Here is a 20,186-nt window from a genome sequence, read left to right as displayed (position 1 = left end):
ATTGTCAGATCACATGACATTTTCGTGTCTTGGGTAGCAGTGATGTGTTGCTAGATACCGCTCACTGTTTATTATGTTAAATGCATGATTTAATATAATTGCCAACGTCACGAAAACCTACAGGGTCACACACAAAGGATGGATTTATGAGAGATAGAGTAACTAAGGAATACCGTAAGGTACGGTGCCCTTAAGTGAGTTATAGAGCATCGTAAGGTACGATGTACTTGAGTAGAATACGAAATATGGTAAGGTACCATGAGCTTAAGTGATTTTGGGCATATTATAAGATATGGGCCAAAATACACTTAAGTGGGCTTTTAGCTTGAAGCCCACACAAGTGGTTCTATAAATAGAACCCTTGTGCAGAAGCAAAAAATTGCGGTTGCATTATTTTCGTTTTCTATCACTCTCTCTCTCTCACTCAAAGCCTTCATTCGTACCAGCTAGCACTGAGATTGAAGGAACCCGTTCGTGTGGACTAAGTAGAGACGTTGTCATCGTTCAACGTTCGTGATCGCTTCGTGGATTTGCATCAAAGGTTTTGATCGTCACAAGAGATCTGCACCAAAGGTTTCAACCGTCACAAGAGGTAAATATTCTATCACTGATCATGACCATTCGTAAGGATCTCTAAAGGAGAAAATTTTAATTTCCGCTGCGTTTTGGACCGCAATTCTCCTTCAGTCGGCGAGCAGCCTATGCCAAAGTACAACAAGTTTTCTCGAGCAGTGAATATATTGTTTCACAGTCGATAAACTTTTTGCTAAGGTAAATTGCATGCTCTTTTCGACAAGACTCGTCATGCTGCCCCAGTACACACCTCATAGATCCCTCGAGGACCGTCAAGTACAGAATTAACGGTCGTCCCTCCACAGGAGGCATCAGAATCGGAGGCTCCTGCGAATATTCTTTTATCTTTTTCATATGCCGATTGGCAATCATTATTCCACCTGACCGTTTGATCTTTTCTTAACAGCTTGAATATGGGTTCACACGTAGCTGTCAGATGAGATATGAACCATGAAATATAGTTCAATCTACCTAAGAAACCACGACCCTCTTTCTCTGTTTCCGGTTCAGGCATTTATTGTATTGTTTTTTTCTTCTTTTTCTTTTTTTTTAGCAGGATCAACCTCGATTCCTCTTTCACTCACAATAAACCCCAGCAACTTACCGGACCGCACTCCGAAAGTGCACTTATTCGGATTCAACCTCAATCTGAACTGTCTCAGCCGGTCAAACAACTTGGCCAGATCTACCAGATGCCCCTCTTCTGTTTGGGACTTTGCTATCATGTCATCAACATAGCATTCAATTTCATGATGAATCATATCATGAAACAAAGTCACCATGGCCCTCTGATAAGTGGCACCGGCGTTCTTGAGACCGAATGACATCACCTTATAACAGAAAGTACCCCACGGTGTGATGAACGTTGTTTTCTCCATATCATCTGGCGACATTTTGATTTGATTATAGCCAGAAAAGCCATCCATGAAGGAAAACACCGAGAATTGAGCTGTATTATCTACCAACACATCAATGTGAGGTAACGGGAAATCATCCTTCGGGCTAGCTCTATTCAGATCCCAGTAGTCCACACACATTCTCACCTTCCCATCCTTCTTCGGCACCGACACAATATTCGCGACCCAAGGCGGATAATTAGTGACAGCAAGGAAACCAGCATCCCACTGCTTCTGCACCTCCTCTTTGATTTTCATGGCCATCTCAGGTCGAGTTCTGCGTAACTTCTGCTTCACTGGAGGACAGTCTGCTCTCAATGGTAACTGGTGCACAATGCTATTGGTATCCAACCCTGACATATCTTGATACGACTAGGCGAAGACATCAACATACTCTTTCAACAGGGCTACCATTCTGTTCTTGGCATGTGTCTCCAAAGCGGCCCCAATCTTGATCTTTTTCTTGACCTCGTCGGTCCCTAGATTAACATCCTCGACCTGCTCTTCATGCGGTTAAATCACCTTCTCCTCTTGTCTCAATAACCTGCCTAATCTTCCAGCATATCACAATCTTCTGCGTCTTCTTCTTCGGCATGATAGATCAAATTGTCGAAGTCATACAAAGGTGTAACCGAATTGTTATCAATGAGATCAGGAGAATAGTCGCATCTACATGAATATTGATTCATGCATTGCTTTTGAGGTCGGGACAAGAAAAATCAAAAGGAAGAAAAATGAAAACAAACATTGCCATTTATTATTTTTTAAACTGCAAAAATGAATGAAAAACAGGGAACACCGCTTTTATTGTGAAAACATCCATTTATTAATAATGCAAAATGTTGCAAAATGAAACACATGAGGTGACCCTTACAATGGACCATTACGTTTCGGGCAAAACGTATGGCTTTCATGCAAACAGAATTGAAAAACAGAAATATTACTCTTCACGATGAGTGACAGTGATGATCTTTGAGGCCTTCCAGTTCCCTGGTACGCACGATTTTATCCACGAGTCAAGTTTGCAGTCACTGTCAATCTTTTCACCCACCGCACAGGCGTGACCTAGATCCAGCATTCCAGCACTGATGAATGTGAACGGTTGACGACGTCCTCTGTTTTGCTCAGACGAGTCTTGGTCTGGCTGATAGCCAACCCCGAACATATCTGCTTTTACCACAATGTCTATGATCTTTCCCCAGCCTAGGGCTTCTCCGTTCTTCACCACCTCCATGGTCTGTTTGTAAGAAGAAATGGACAACTTCTTCTTTTTCTCAGCACATATGGCCTTCTCCACCTTGACGGTTTCAACTGCCTGACTCGGTGTTTCACATTTTTCACCATCCATTTCCAACTTCATCATTCTCTGAGTCGTTTCCCTCATCATTACACACCTGTTTGTGGCGACAGCCGCACAACAATTATCACAACCAGGGAAAGCTCCATTCTTCATCAGATGTCTCTGGACCACAGACATTGGAGTTTTTAACTGATCCCCATTCATCAGCCCAATCGTCCTCCTATCCTCAGAAATTGCATTCACCTCCATCTGACCATGCGCGGACATGGGATTAACATTAATACTCGGTGTCAGTGCAAAATTGATGGCTTTAGAATCCACCAAATCTTAAACGACATGCTTAAAAGCTTTACAATCCTCAATGCTATGCCCGGGTGCACCGGAATGGAACTCGCACTTGATATTCTCATCGTAATTTGCAAGCCTCTGATCCAGTCTCACTGGAACCAATGTCCTTGGCTGAACCAACCCAAGATCCTTCAACCTCTTAAGCAGAAGAGCATACGCCATGGGGGGCTCATCAAACTGACGATCAGTCATCCTTCTTCTCGCTTGGCACCCAGCTCTCTGTGTTCTCGTTTAAGGTGGCTGCTGTTGCTGTCGTACAGATTGATTACCAGCAGGAATCGTTACTGTAGCAGCATACGGGTGATAACGATCCCTACCGCGTCCCTTTTGGACAGACACATCACTTGATTCAACCTCCTTCTCGCGCTGACTATTGCCAGAGGGCTTCTTTACTCCAGACGACGGAGCATCTCCCTGGATTTCCCCCATTCTCAGCCAGTTTTCAATCCTCTCCAACCTCTCAGCGATTGCTTTTTGCCCCACAGCGAGCCCTTGCATGATGTTGAACAACTCACCCATCTTCTCTTTCAGGTCGAGAATATCGGCGTTGGCCGGATTCATCATTCCTGCGTCAGTCAAACATGTTAGAAACTGACACCTGCAAAACAGAAGACAGGTTATTATGACTCACGCATGAATGCAATGTCTATCCATATGAGGAACATTCTGTCTTTCGATCCTGGTTTCACCGAAGCAGATAATAATTCGCCAGCCACATTTTATCATCAACCATATGGTTTCACCATACAAAATAGAGAATCATGATTTAGCAAAGATATCACCCAACCATGTGTGGGTTGTGTCAGTGAAGCACAAGAAAGCATATAAAGCTTGAAGATCGATCAATGAATGATAATAACCACTGTATATCAAAAGTGCACAATACGTGCGAAAGTCATACATAGTGTCTGATACAGATCAAATACAATTCTCCAGAATCAGAAAGAAAATACAAGCAAGTGAATTCCGTCAACATGCCTGACGGTAATCCAACACAAATAAGAAAGGTCTAATCTGACGAAGGTCCCACAGAAGGCTCTGCATCATCAACCATCTTGGCAAACTTCACAGCAAACCTGAGCTCAGTATTCTCCTGCTGCAGTCTTCCTATCTTCTTCTGGTGAATCTTCATCTGTCGGAAGTAATGATCCCTCTCAGCAAGATAATGATCTCTCTCAGCAATAATCTTCGCTTTCTCCGCTTCCCATTCTGTAGTAAGGATTTTGGCTCGGGCATCTCTCTGATTCTTCACAAGGACCTGTCTCCTCTTCTCATCTTCAATATCCCTCAAAGCTCTAGCTAGCTTCTCCTTGGTAATGTCATGCTCCTTTGTAGACGACTCCAACGCTTGGCTGAGCTTGCGGTAATAAGCGGTGTCTATCTCAAAGCGCTTCACCTCCAAGGCGTGTCTCTTATCCTGGTCTTCTATTTTCCCTTTGATTTCCTGATTAGCCATCTGAATCCTAGCAACACTCATCTCTAACTCAGTCTTCTCTGCTTGCAGCTGATCTCTGGCTTTCTTCATCTCGAGGAACTCTTCCATGCTGATAGAAGAACGTGGCCCCTCAATCAAAGGACACCAAGGATCACCCCCAGGAAATGGTAGATGTGTGAGCTCAATCCTCTTCCTAAGCCAATCATCAAATCGAGGAAAAGAACTGCTATTAACCTTACCAAAAGGAACCTTGCCCTTCCTCTGAATGTTACGCCATGCTCTGGACACTTGCCTCAACTGTGACAGATTACCCTCAGCCGGGAAGTAGAAAGACTCCTGAATCTCACACTCGAGAGGAGGAACCTCCATAGCAAACCCCATTTGTCTCCTAAGAAGCGTCAGGTTGTAATTAATGCAACCTTGAACTCCTATAAGAGGCACATTGGGAAAGCTCCCACAACTGTAAATGAAATTTCGCCCAGCCACACCATTATGAGTCCAAGCTATGTCCTTGGCTTGCAAATCCATCAACTTGGTCGCCCAATTAACCGTAGGATCAAGAGAAACAAAAGCACCTCTGGAAGGCGGATATCCCATGAACCACTTGTGCAACAGTTGAGCACAACATCTGATCAATCCCCCACGCCGCTTCTCGTTCCGATTATGGACCGAGTAATAAACATCCCTAACCAAGGTAGGAACAGGATTCCTCTGCATAAACACCCGGATGGCATTAATGTCCACAAAGTTCTTCTGATTAGGAAACAGGATGATCCCATAGATGCTCACAGCAATCAAAGCACAAGCGGCCCTCCAATTACCCACAACAGCATGCTCCTTGGCCTTAGCCTCCAAGAAACTCAAATGAAAACCGGGCAACTTTCCCTTCTCCTTCAAACCCCCCTTGGTCACCTCTGGGCTCAAATAAAGAGCACGAGAAATCTCAGCAAAATCAAGTTCATCCTTAGTGACATAGAACGGAATCTGATCCCTGATTGGAAGACCCAGGATGCTGGCATAGTCCTCCATCAAAGGTCCCAACAAGTAATCCGGGAACACAAAGCACCTCAAGCCCGGGTCATAAAACTGGAGAAAAGTGTGGATGACACTCTTATCTGTATCAGTAAGCCTGAAAACCACCTTCAGAATACCACCATAATCCTCATGGAACATCCCCACATGGTCAGGTGTAATCAATGCTATCATATCCTTCAGCACATCAATCTCTGGATTGAAGAAACTGTAGACGACGTCATCTTTCAAGCCGGTCCTCATATCTGGAACAAGAACGTCTCTCAACCAGGATCTCAATCAAGAATGTCCCCTGCATATGGATAAACATGAGTTAGATGCAGATAAATGCAAAATGGGAATGATGCTGATGCATGAATGCAATGCACTGTGCCATCCTCCAAGTCATCTGAACATCCACTGCACTGAGCTACGGTCTCGGAACTGATCACAACCATCTGAGGAACTGAGTAACCCTAAATCCAACTCGGGAGGTTCCGAAATAAACGAAACAGAGGATATACCACCATCATCACTGGGAAATCACTGAACTGATAGCCCCAAAATCATCTGAATCAACCCAGGGAATCCTGAAATAAACGGATCCCCACTGATAAATACCGCGGACAGAACTCTGGCGTCTCAGAAATAAATATCCATAAATCCGACTTATAAATAAGACTCTGATCAATAACTGAACCATTAGTCACCATCAAAGTCACCAACAGAACATGCATCTGTAGGAACCAGCCCTCCCCTCACAGGTGAATTCTAATCAGGTCATCCTAAGGCGGATAATGGTCTCGACAATCGGACAAGATACTCAACGGGTTTGCCCTTTCGGGTGTGCCGCTGCAGCTCTCATAAGATCATCTAAACCAAAGATCCGGGAAAGAACGGTCACCGAAGTCAACAGCTCTAAAGAGATAACCCAACCAAAGTGGAATACTCCACCCGGAAGAGCTCTCTCAGAAGAACCTCGTCCGGCTTGTGGTATGTCACGTCGCAACAACATGCTGATCCAACATGTGAGGAAACGTGAGACCACACTAATCCTAGGTGTATACTCGGGCCTGGGTTTTAGCCCCACTCAGAACACCCACCCCAAATCAGAGGAACCAACCTGTACAGAATCCAGCACAATGATAATATGATGCATGCAAACATCTATGCAAATATATACACTCAGCAGTATAATAATCATGAATGCAATAAATAGAGCAACAAAAGCAACCAAAACTATCCTAGAGAGCTCTAGGACTGACTCGCCTAGGGAAGATGGACCAGCAAGAGGTCAACTTCCTAATTTCCCCAGCAGAGTCGCCAGCTGACGCATCCGCGAAAAACAATCGGCGGGAAAATACAGACAAACAGAACCGCCACCGTGCGTTATTTATCCCAAAGGAGGGAAAGGAAACGCTCGAAGTAAACCTGGAAAGGAAATGGTCTTACGACCGAAGATTGCAAGGATTGGGAGTCGGTTACGCAAGGGGAAGGTATTAGCACCCCCTCACGTCCGTCGTACTCGACAGGATCCACGCTCAGAAGAACAGAATGAGGTTGCTAAATAACTGCTCAAAGAATACACACACACTGGAATAAAACACAGATGGAAGGAGACGGAAGTGGACTCGGCAGGATGTCGCATCCTGGGCCTACGTAGTTTGTCAGAAACAAACATCAGAGTCGACGTAGTTCGGGGAAATGGGAACGGGCTCGCTAGGATATCGCATCCTATGCCTACATATCTCATCTGGAAAGAGAATCAGAGCTACCGTAGTTCGGCTAACGCACGCCGAAACAAAACACAACACAAAGACGCTGAGACGTCAAAAGAAACACTCAAAAGGAAACAGACTGCCAATGGCTGGTCTTACGTCCGACTCCAAACAACAAATGCAAACAGGAAACCGAATGCCAATGGCTGGACTTACATCAGACTCCAAACAAAAGAAACACAAACAGGAAACCGAGTGCCAATTGTTGGGCTTACATCAGACTCCAAACACACCACAAGTAGGAAACCGAATGCCAATCACTGGTCTTACATCCAACTCCTAACACACACAAAAAGGTTATCAAATTGACAAGCTAACAGGGAGTCTGGAACTCGAGCCTAATAGCTGTCAAGAAAACACACACAAAAAAGAAAAGGTTGCCCGGAGGGATCTCGCACGATCTCCTGCCTACGTACCTCATCTGGTATGAGGATCAGGGCGACGTAGTTCCTCTTAACAGGGGAGAAATTTCTATCCTAACCAGAGACTGGGAGATGACAAACTAAAAGGGATACTGACTCGAGCCTAATAGTTATCATGTAATCCACAATAGTCCTAGGTTGAGGTTTCTAACAAGAGTTTGACTCACACAGGCAGTGAGTCAACTCAAGTCTATCTCTACGTACCTTCAACTTCCTTGAAAGTTGATCATACGACTCCTACAGAAAAGAGATGAGAAGCAAAATAGGTAAACATCAAAAGCAATTAGCACACACTATACACAACCAAGGGGGCTCAAGCAAGGTTGGGCTTTAGTCAAGGGGTCATATCGACCTTGACAAACAAGCCAAATACTGGAATGGATGGTCAGGCTCTTAACCTCTAACATTGAGAGTTAGGGTGACCAGATGAAATGGAGATGAGGGTTATGCCTCATAGCTCTTAACCCGGGCCTGGGTGAGCTTGAATCAAAGAATGTGTGGGAGTCCAGAATGAGGAACTCTATTCCACAATGACTAACTCTATATACAAGATTTTGGATTTTTATTCAAAATGCATCAACACATGGTGTGAGCAAGATGAAGGACTCAACTGAATAGCAGGGGATGGATTACACATCCCTTCTATCTGCCAATGCCTCTTCACTTAGGAGGTCTTTACATGTACAAGGCACAAAGATAAACAAGCACAAACATTGCCTCTTAAGGAGGGCTTGATCGCTCGACTGTGTGAGTCGAGAATGGGATACAAACTGCAAGTGCACAGTTCTATCGCGTAGTTTTAAAAGATATCGATCCCACAGGGACTTATGAATTGATGTACCGTTATCTAAAGTTACTACGTAAATCTAAGGTGAAAATGTTTGATTGTCTGGGGAAAAACTAAAAACTAAACTAATATCTAGATTAAATATCAATAAAACGGATATCGGTATGTAGTTCGTCAAAACTAGGGAATCAATTCCTTGTCGGTCTCTCGGTTTTAAAATAAATCGTTTCGATTAACTTTATTGGTTAAAGGTTTTATCTCAAACTCTCGCTCTGTTGAAGAAACCATGATCTTAGATTAATGTAGCTGTCACTTATAATTAAGTCAAAAATCATATTTTGAAAACAATAAAGTTGCAGAAACTCTTTTTAAGAAAATACTGACCGTTTTAAACACCCTTATCTCAAACTTTCGCTCTGTTGACTTAGGTTATACAATTAAATCTAAATGCTTAACTCTCGTCCTCACATTCAATCTTTAAAAATACTTTTTGAAAAAGGTCAGAATTTAATTAATTCTAAAACTTGCTCTCGCCCTGAGATAGACTTAATGACTAACTTACACTGTCCAGTTAAAACCTCAAACTCTCGCTCTGTTGGTTTCAACTTCTTTATGTCTTTTACTTTTGTAAAAAATCTTGTTATTAAACCTGTAAGTTAAGACCATAAAAAGATTGATTCTAATTTTAAGTTTGAATAGACCGACTTAGTCTTGACCCCTCTTTCTGCTTACTTTACATACCGATACCTGGGCAAATTAGCCAGACATGCTAAATAAATAAGAATCTATATCATGCATAAACAGACTCATTCCAGGCATGCAATGTAAATAAACAATAGAATAAAACATTAAAAATTAAATAACGATTAAAGAACCTGAATGCGTAATACAATGGTCTTGAACACTCCACCACAAGCCGGTAGGATTTGTTCTTGGATTCTTCAATTAAACAGTAAAATAAAACAAGGAAATAAAACTGGAATATAACGTAAGGTTAAATCCGGTATAAAGTTGCACAGTAGTTTCCGGTGTAGAAACTACTACGCGAAAAATATCTAAAAGCTAAGAACGGGGGAAAAATAAATTGCAAGGGAAAAAGAAAATAAAGCTTGCAAAATAAAATAAATAAAGTGGACGATGCTGGAAAGGAAGAAAAATAGGCAAAGGCGTGAAAAGTAAATTTGGCAGAGCTTCCGCAAAACTGAGCGTGCAAAAACTTGTGTCTGGAAGTTCCCAATTTGCTGCTATTTATAAGCTGCTGGTGTAACCACTTTTCAAGGGTTTCCGCGTGCATGGTAGTAGGCTTCCGAGGGTTAAGCGTGCGTGGAAGTGGGCTTCAGCGTGGTCAGTTGAGTTCCTTGCGCCAAAAATATAGAGGACTGGTGTGACGTTCGTCACACCATGTGTGACGTCCGTCACAAGGTTACTTCGCGTGACGCTCGTCACGCGTCCTGTGACGTCCGTCACAGGCACAACATTGGTGACTTGTGCGCTTTGGGCTGGGCTTTGGCCTTTGGTTCCTTTTCTCTCCTTTTTGTTGCTTTTTACACCTCCTTTTCTTCCCTTTTTCACTTTTGCTTTAAAATGGGTACCTGATGTAAATAGAAAAGAAATACTGCATAATATCTGATGAAATGGGATAAATTAGCGTAAATGATAAAATAATTTAATTGAATTAAGTCTTAAAAAGCGATATAATTTCGTGTTATCAAACTCCCCCATACTTAAATCTTTGCTTGTCCTCAAGCAAAATTCAGTATAGAACTTGTTAAAAGTTTTAGCCGGATGAAATTTTAAAGCACACATCAATTCGTACTAGGTTGCCAATGGATTTTTGTTTAGGAGGACTTGAGTTTAATCTTAACATCAACAACTACCGTCACAACTTAGATAACCCTATCTTATGCCAATCAGTTCAAGTACCCTATGATAGCTATCCTGGTTCCTTTAGTCTTATTTTGCCCGTTTTCATTCTAGCGAAATCACATTAAGCCCTTTATCCTTTCGCGCACATAGTGGAGTAACCGGTTAGTGACTATGATCCGCTTTTAGCTAGAAGTTCTGGTACATAAGTCGGATAACTTCATTATTCAGTCCATTGCAAATTGCGGGGGATCGAACCGTAGTCCGCCCTACCAAGTTCAGTACCAGATTCCTACTGAACCAACTCATAATGGATCTTTCATATTGTGCTTTTACATGATCTGCAACCTTTAGATTAAATGATCCGGTAAGGATCACCTAATTTGATTAGTGCATTTCTTGATATATTTATGTGTCTCAGGTTACTTATGGGATCATTCACTTATATTCATCGGCCCTCCACGTAGTTTGCTATTAAGATGGTGCTGACTTCTGTATAAACTACTTGGGGTTACCATAGAACTAAAAGTTCAAGGAATCGGTATAATAGGTACTTATCCTGATCTAACATATTGAGGTTCTCAGAGCGTTGTTATGGTAATGATTTTGTTTTGATTTCACTCAAATTTTATAAAGTAGGCAACCTTTATACTTGTTGGGTGTGTTAAAATTTTTGTTATGGCTCAGGAAATTGAGGGGAATAGATAATAGAAAATTTTCTTCACATTCAGGACTTAACTTAAAAAAATTATTTTGTTTTTTTTTTTTTTTTTTTTTTTTTTTTTTTTTTTGTAGGGAAATAACAATGAAAAGGGAGAGTACAAACTTGAAACAAAGATGAGAATGGAAAGAATAATGTTTCCCCCCCATACTTGAACTAAACATTGTCCTCGATGTTTTAAGGGAAAGAAATACAAAATGGAGATGAAAAGAAAAATACAATTAAGGCTGTCTTCCACCTCTGGTTCTTGGTCCTGGTGATCTTTGACGTATGTCTAAGCTGTCGAATCTGCTAAACAACTCAGTAAACCGCTGGTCGGTTATGGCATTCCGAGCATCCTGTTGCTGTTGCATTTGACGCATCATCTGCATCATCTCTGTATTTTGTGCCTGCATTCCATCGATAGCATCCATAATGTCATCGTTGGTCGCAGGCCTTCGTCGTCGACGACGTTGGGAGGATGGGCCGGCTGCGTTACTGGAAGGGTTGAGCGGGACTGACGGTTGTGTTGGCGGATGATCACCTTGTTCCATTTCTTCAAACTCATCTGTTTGCTGGTTTGTTTGTGAAGGCTCGGTGGTTTCAGGAGCGCTAAGATCGTAGAGGTGGCGGTTCGGGTTTGTGACATCGGTTAGGGTGGTATTGGGTAGCACAACACTTGGGACAGCTTGGTTGTTCACCATAAGATAGTATCCTCCGCCTACTCTGTTTTTAATCAGGCGGCTGGAGCGACAATAGCTGATATCCATAGACAGGGGTGGTAGGGATTCTAAAGTTTGGAGTTTATCCCCTAGGTTCAGGCCAAGTGCTATGGAGGTTATTAATCCACCAATTATGAATGGTTGCCGGCCTCTAGCACATAAGGTGCGGATATGATGAAAGAGAAAAGAGGCGGCGTTTACCGTAGTATCCGATTCGAAAACGCACTGGAGGAAAAAGAGTTCTTTTGAGTTGACCTTACTGTTGTTTGGTCTTCCAAAGAGTGTGTTTTGCAGGATACGGAGAAAATAACGGATGGTGGGGTTATGGATGTGGGAGAGAAGGAGTTCTTCCCAGTTGTAGGTATTTATACCGGAAATTTTCTTAAAAAGGTCGAAAACTAGAACTGTGTTCCAGTTTGAGGTTGGGGGAATTCTGGCATGGAGCAGACCTTCTGTGGGAAATTGTAGCATGGCACTCAATTGGCGTTGGGTTAGAGAGTACTCGGTGTTAAACATACGGAAGGTTGCTGTACCGGTTAGAAATTCACCTTCACCGGCGGGAGTGGTGTAGTCGTAAGAACTTAGGAATTCTAAGGTTAGGGAAGGATAGGTGGGTTGGTTATGGGTGCAAAGGAAGGTTAAATCGGCTCTACGGAGCATCCACTCGATACCTTGGAGTAAGCCCAATTGTTGTAAACAAGTTAAATCGGGGTACCTGGTGGGAGCGACGCCTCGCTGTTGGAAGCGCTCGAATTGCTCTTGCTGATAGTTGTCATCTCCGGATCGGAAGATGATATTTCCGAAATTTTGATTTCCCGCCATTGTGATGAATTTTTGAATGAGTGATTTGGAAAAGAAAAGAATTGTATATTTGATATGAGAGAATTGTTTGTGGTGAAAGAAGGAAGTCTGGAGGGTATTTATAGGTAAAATGTGGGAGGTGAAAAGAAAGAGTGGTTGAAAAGTAATTAATTGTGGTAAATGAAAAATGAATGGGGAATGTAAAAAGGTAGGGGTGTAACGTTCGTCTCCAACGGCTCCCTAACGTTCACATGTCTGAGGGGCGTTACGCTCGTCACAAAGCTGTGACGCTCGTAACAGGCACTAAGTGTGCCGTCCGTCATGGATTGTGTGACGCTCGTCACACTTCCTTTTTGGAAAGGCTTAGTAGCGCTTCACAGAATCACTTTGGTAGCGTAATTTAATGTTTTATTTAGCTTATGGTTATTTTTAGTCTGCAATTTTAATGCACTATGCACGTTACTTGCTTTGTATAATAATAATAGGTAACAACAGTAGAACGTAACAGGCATTTGCGTAATGAAATTAACTAAACAGCTTCAATAAAAAGGATCATAATGTATTACAGGAAGGGAAAATAATAAAATGAAATAGAAATGAACATGAATTCAAATAACATTAATGAAAAAAATCTAGCTTAAAACTAAATAACTTAGAAAGGAAAAATAACTAAATTCCATCTATCTTCGGATCTCTGGCCGGAGGAGTAAAAGAGTTAACATGATGCCGTAACATACGTAACTGACTTGCCGTGCTGCTCATGTGTTCTAGGACTGCAAGTCTCAAGCTGTGGAAATCTTCCCTGAGGGCGTTTTGTTCTGACATCAAGGCTTCAATGACGGTTTTAATATCTGTTCCTGGCATATGATGCCGGAGATCAGGCATGGCTGATTCTTCGGTCAGGACAGGCTGAGGAGGAGGATCAATATCATGGTAACCGGATGGAGTCTGAGGGTCAGATTCAGCAAGAGAGATATGGTCAACATAGTGCTCATAGTCATCACAAATCTCATAATCCTGGATGGATTCAGTGGATCCAGCAGGAGTTGGGGTTTCATTCAGGTTATAGAGCCAGTTCCTTTGGTTATGAACACTAGTCCTAGGATCGGGCAGGGTGAATAGGCAGAGAACCTGGTTATCAATAACAAGCTCAAACTCATCATACCCTAGGTTTGCTATAAACATAGTGTTGAAGAGGAAAGGTATACTCATAGTGGTAATGCCACAAAAAGGGTTCAGGTCAAGCATAGGCTGACGTAATCCAATAGCATTACCTATCATAGTTATCAGGCCGCCTATTCTAATGGGTGCTCTCTCATCCTGGATAAGGTGGTCCAAATTAGCTAACATAAAAGTAGCACCGTTTACTGGACGGTTCTGGGAAGCACAAAATATGATGAAGAGTTCATCACGTGAAACTGAAGTATTATTTGGCTTCTTCCCAAATAAAGTGTGGGTCAGGATCTTATGGAAATAGCGAAAAGCCGGGTTATGTATGTTTCCAGAGAGAAACTCATGTTCTTCGGGCTCATCATTTCCAGTCAGCTTACCCCAAAAGTGTTCAAGCTCTCTATACTCAAAAAGTTCTTCCTGGCTTATAGTGAATGTATCAAAGGAGGTAGGAAAACCCAAAAGGTTGGTGAAGTCTCTAATATTAAATTGGTACTCCATATTGAACATTCTGAACTGGATAAAACCTCTGGTAATTCCTTTTCCATGGCTAGGTAGATAGATTAATGAACTAAGGAATTCTAGTGTGAGCCTCCGGTAGGTGGTGAAATGTCTCAGGATAGGGGAGGTCTCCCATCCTATCTGATTCAGCAAAAACAGGACACTCTGTCTCAGTCCAAGGGCAGTCATAGCCCAATCATCAGCATATAAACTAGGTAGCATCTCTCTAGTGGCTAGTTCTTCAAACCTTCGTTTCTGAGCCATTCCTCTGAACTTGATACCCATACGGTCAAAATGTCCCATCTGGTTAGTGTTAACTAGAGAAAAGAAAACATGAGTTTAAGTCAGGATTTGGCCAAATGCCGAAAGAAGAAAAGAATTATTATTATTATATATAGATATATTTTTTTTTTTTGAATAAATCAATAATGAATACTAAATAGGAATTAAAAGAATAATTAAGAGAAAAATAGAGAAATGATAATAATAATAAAATAATAAAATAACAGATTAATTTGTGGGTTGTCTCCCACTAAGCGCTTTGTTTAAATGTCGCAAGCTCGACAAAGAAACTGTTAAATATTGTCTATGAGTCCTGGGGGCGTTTCGTCTAAGTGTAGAATTTGCGAATCCTCGTTGGTTTCCGCATAGTGATAATGTTTCAGACGTTGCCCGTTTACGGTGAACGGTTCTGTAGATTGTCCTTTAATTTCTACCGCTCCACTGGGAAAGATTTTAGTGATATGAAAAGGTCCTGACCATCTGGATCGTAGTTTTCCCGGGAATAATTTTAGTCTGGAGTTAAATAAGAGTACTGCGTCGCCTTGCTTGAAGATTTTCCTTGATATACGCTTATCATGCCATTGTTTTGTTCTTTCTTTATAGATTTTGGCATTTTCATAGGCGTCTCTTCTGAGTTCCTCTAATTCGTTTATGTCAAGGATTCTCTTTTCACCGGCGGCTTTATAATTCAAATTTAAATTTCTAATAGCCCAATAGGCTTTGTGTTCCAATTCTACCGGGAGGTGACAGGATTTTCCATAAATGAGCTTAAATGGGGTCGTCCCTATGGGAGTTTTATAAGCAGTTCGGTATGCCCATAAAGCTTCTGGTAATTTCAATGACCAATCTTTCCTTGAAGTGGCGACCGTTTTTTCTAGTATTTGCTTGATTTCTCTGTTAGATACTTCCACTTGTCCACTGGTTTGAGGGTGGTAAGGTGTTGCTATCCTATGTCTCACTCCATATTTAAGTAGTAGTTTTTCGAGTACCTTGGATATAAAGTGCGATCCACCATCACTGACTACTATCCTTGGGATGCCAAATCTCGGAAATATTATATTTTTAAAGAGTCTAGTTACTACTCGGGTGTCATTAGTTGGAGAAGCTATAGCTTCGATCCACTTTGATACGTAGTCAACCGCCACGAGTATGTATTTGTTACCGAAAGAGGATGGAAACGGTCCCATGAAGTCTATTCCCCACACGTCAAAAATCTCTACTTCCAAAATACCATTTTGTGGCATCTCGTCACGTCTAGATATGTTTCCCGTGCGTTGACATCTGTCACACTCCTTAATAGCCGCATGTACGTCCTTCCATATAGTTGGCCAATAAAAGCCAGCTTGTAGGATTTTAGAGCAGGTCTTGGATGTACTTGTGTGTCCACCATAAGGCGCGGAGTGACAGTGTTGGATTATATTTTCTACCTCTTCTTCGGGTACACATCGACGGAAAATACCATCGGGACCTCTTTTGAAAAGTAAGGGATCATCCCAGTAATAGTGTTTTATGTCGTGGAAGAATCTTTTCTTCTGCTGGTAAGATAAAGTAGGTGGAACTATTCCGGCAGCTAAATAATTAACTAGATCAGCGTACCATGGTATGACAGATATAGCTAAGGTGGTTTCTACTTGCATGTCGGAGTTGTTCTCTTCCAAAGTAGCTATGAGTTTGTCATACGAGAAATCATCATTAATGGATGTTCTTTCTGGTTCAAGGTTCTCAAGTCTAGAGAGGTGGTCTGCTACTACGTTCTCAGTTCCTTTCTTGTCCTTGATTTCTAAGTCGAATTCTTGTAGTAACAAGATCCATCTTAGGAGTCTAGGTTTAGCATCCTTTTTTGTTAGAAGGTACCTGATAGCAGCGTGATCGGTGTAAACTATTATTTTGGCTCCTACCAAGTAAGAACAAAATTTATCTAGCGCAAATACTACTGCTAGGAGTTCTTTCTCGGTTGTGGCATAATTCATCTGTGCTTCATCCAGGGTTCTGCTAGCGTAATATATAACATGGAGCTTTTTATCCTTTCTTTGTCCTAAAACAGCACCTACAGCATAATCACTGGCATCGCACATTATTTCGAATGGTTCATTCCAGTCTGGTGTCTGCATAATGGGTGCTGAGATCAATGCTTGTTTAAGAGTTTGAAATGCTTTTAAACAGTTATCGTCGAATATGAATTCAGCATCTTTCATTAATAGTCCGGTTAAGGGTTTAGTTATCTTAGAGAAGTCTTTGATGAATCGTCGGTAGAAACCGGCGTGTCCTAAAAAGCTTCGTACTTCTCTCACGGTTCTTGGGGGTTGAAGATTTTCGATTACCTCTATTTTGGCTTTGTCTACTTCAATTCCTCTGTTCGAGATGATGTGTCCTAAAACAATTCCTTCTTGTACCATAAAGTGGCACTTTTCCCAATTAAGTACTAAGTTTACTTTTACACATCGTTCAAGAACTCTTTCCAGGTTTTCAAGGCATTCTTCGAAACTTTGTCCGTATACAGAAAAGTCATCCATGAATACTTCCATGATGTTTTCGAGAAAGTCGGCGAAAATCGCCATCATGCATCTTTGAAAAGTTGCAGGGGCATTACACAGACCAAACGGCATTCGTCTATACGCGAAGGTACCAAAAGGGCATGTGAATGTTGTCTTTTCTTGGTCATCAGGGTGAATTGGTATTTGAAAGAAGCCTGAATAACCGTCTAAATAACAGAAATGTGAATGTTTTGCTAATCGTTCTAACATTTGGTCAATGAATGGTAAAGGGAAATGATCTTTTCGGGTTGCTTTGTTTAGTTTCCTATAATCAATGCACATTCTCCATCCCGATTCGATTCGTTTAGTTATAGTTTCTCCTTTTTCGTTTTCAATAACGGTTATGCCTCCTTTCTTTGGTACAACGTGTACAGGACTGACCCATTTGCTATCAGATATAGGATATATAATACCTGCTTCTAATAACTTGGTTATTTCTTTCTTTACTACCTCACTTAGGATCGGATTTAGTCTTCTCTGGTGTTCCCTAGAGGTTTTACCGTCTTCTTCTAACATGATGCGATGCATACAAATAGAAGGGCTTATTCCTTTAAGATCGGTTATGTGGTATCCTAGTGCGGTTGGATATTTTCTTAAGATATGTAGGAGTTTTTCTGTTTCGAGTCTTCCTAGATCTGCATTGACTATCACAGGTCGTTCAAGTTCTAAGTCTAGGGATTCATATCTCAGATTTTTGGGAAGTGTTTTCAAATCAGGGGTTGGTTTGTTAAGACACTGCGTAGGATCTGGTGTTATTGCTAAGCATTGTTTAGATTTGTCTTCTAAAAGATAGTCTGATGATTTGTCTTCTCCTGACTCTGCTTCTTTTATGCATTCATCGATGATATCCATGAAGTAACATGTATCTTCTATTGCAGGTGCTTTCAAGAATTTGGAAAGAATGAATTCAATTTTCTCTTCACCTACTTCGAAGGTGAGTCTTCCTCGTTTTACGTCTATGATTGCACCGGCAGTTGCTAAGAATGGTCTTCCTAGTATAATAGGTGTAGTGTCATCTTCTCTAATGTCCATAATTGTGAAGTCAGTGGGGATGTAAAACTGACCTATGCGTACGGGAACGTTTTCAAGGATTCCTACAGGATATTTGATGGAACGATCTGCTAGTTGTACAGACATCTTGGTCGGTCTTAATTCTCCCATTTCCAGTCTCTTACATATGGATAAAGGCATAACGCTAATTCCGGCTCCTAAATCGCATAAGGCTTTGTCGATGACAAATTTTCCTATGTGACAGGGTATAGAGAAGCTACCTGGATCCTTGAGTTTAGGAGGCATGTTTTGGATTATAGCGCTACATTCGGCAGGGAGTGTAACGGTTTCGCTATCCTCAAGTTTCCTTTTATTAGAAAGAATTTCTTTTAAGAATTTAGCATATGAGGGCATCTGCGTAATAGCTTCGGTAAATGGAATTGTAACGTTTAATTGCTTAAAGAGATCGACAAATTTTCTAAATTGGCCTACATCTTTGGTTTTAACAAGCCTTTGAGGGTAAGGTATAGGTGGTTTGTAAGGTGGTGGAGGTACATAAGGTTCCTTCTTTTCTAGGGTATCCTTATTACTCTCTTCCTTTTCCTTAGGTTCACTTTCCTCAGTAGATTTCTTAGGGTTTTGGTTTTCTATCCTTGGATCAGACGGTCCTTCCACTTCCGTTCCACTTCTTAATATAATTGCATGAGCTTGGCTTCTCGGATTAGGTTGGGGCTGTCCAGGGAATGTACCAGTTGGTGCAGCAGTAGGTGCTTGTTGTTGAGCTACTTGAGATATTTGTGTTTCTAACATTTTGTTATGGGTAGCCAAGGCATCTACTTTGCTTGCTAGTTGTTTAAGTTGTTCGCCAGTGTGTATGTTCTGGTTTAAGAAATCTTTATTGGTTTGTTGTTGGGAAGCTATAAAGTTTTCCATCATGATTTCCAAGTTGGATTTTCTAGGGGTATTATTGTTAGGATTTGGTTTCTGATATCCCGGAGGTATAGATGGGGTTTGATTCGGAGACTGTCCAGGTGCGTATAAAGCATTATTACTCTTATATGAAAAGTTTGGATGGTTCTTCCAATTTGGGTTATAGGTATTCGAATAGGGGCTTCCTTGAGCATAGTTTACTTGCTCTGTTTGGATTCCAGTCAAGAGTTGACATTCCGCAGGAGTGTGGCCTTGGATTCCACAGACCTCGCAATTCTGAGTTATAGCAACCACGGCGGTTGGTGGTGATACGTTTAAACTTTCAATTTTCTGGACCAAAGCATCCACTTTTGCATTGACGTGATCAAGGTTACTTATCTCGTACATGCCAGTTTTCGGTTGAGGTTTTTCCACTGTTGTCCGTTCGGTTCCCCACTGATAGTGATTTTGGGCCATGCTCTCGATAAGCTGGTAAGCATCAGCATAAGGTTTGTTCATTAATGCACCACCTGCAGCGGCGTCTATTGTTAACCTTGTATTGTATAAGAGACCATTATAAAATGTGTGAATTACTAACCAGTCTTCCAAACCATGGTGTGGGCAAAGTCTCATCATGTCTTTGTATCTTTCCCATGCTTCGAAAAGAGACTCGTTGTCTTTCTGTTTAAATCCGTTTATCTGGGCTCTTAACATAGCTGTTTTGCTTGGCGGAAAATATCGGGCAAGAAAAACTTTCTTCAACTCGTTCCATGTGGTGACTGAGTTGGAAGGGAGAGATTGTAGCCATCTTCTAGCGCTATCTCTTAATGAGAAAGGAAAAAGACGAAGTCGAATTGCCTCTGAAGTGACACCATTAGCTTTAACAGTATCAGCATATTGAACAAATACGGATAAATGAAGGTTTGGATCTTCGGTAAGATTTCCAGAGAATTGGTTCTGTTGCACAGCCTGCAACAGTGAAGGTTTAAGTTCAAAGTTGTTTGCTTCTATTGCGGGAGGAGCAATACTTGAATGCGGTTCATCTTGCGATGGAGCGGCGTAATCTCTAAGAGCACGAGCTGGTTCTGCCATCTCGGTTAAAGAAGGAAAAATGTTTTTGATATCAGGAAGGTTTATAGGAGGGAGATTGTTTTCAGCACGATA

General features: G+C 41.6%; 1 pseudogene; it reads left to right on the top strand.

Annotated features, from left to right (window-relative positions):
* Window positions 1-19,629: 19,629 nt before the first annotated feature.
* LOC127099069 (uncharacterized) lies at window positions 19,630-19,729 on the top strand (annotated as a pseudogene).
* Window positions 19,730-20,186: the final 457 nt, after the last annotated feature.

Source organism: Lathyrus oleraceus, chromosome 6 (assembly GCF_024323335.1).
Source record: "Lathyrus oleraceus cultivar Zhongwan6 chromosome 6, CAAS_Psat_ZW6_1.0, whole genome shotgun sequence".
Classification (NCBI taxonomy): Eukaryota; Viridiplantae; Streptophyta; class Magnoliopsida; order Fabales; family Fabaceae; genus Lathyrus; species Lathyrus oleraceus.
Note: the sequence above shows the minus strand (reverse complement) of the source record. Positions and strands in the feature narration are given on the sequence as shown.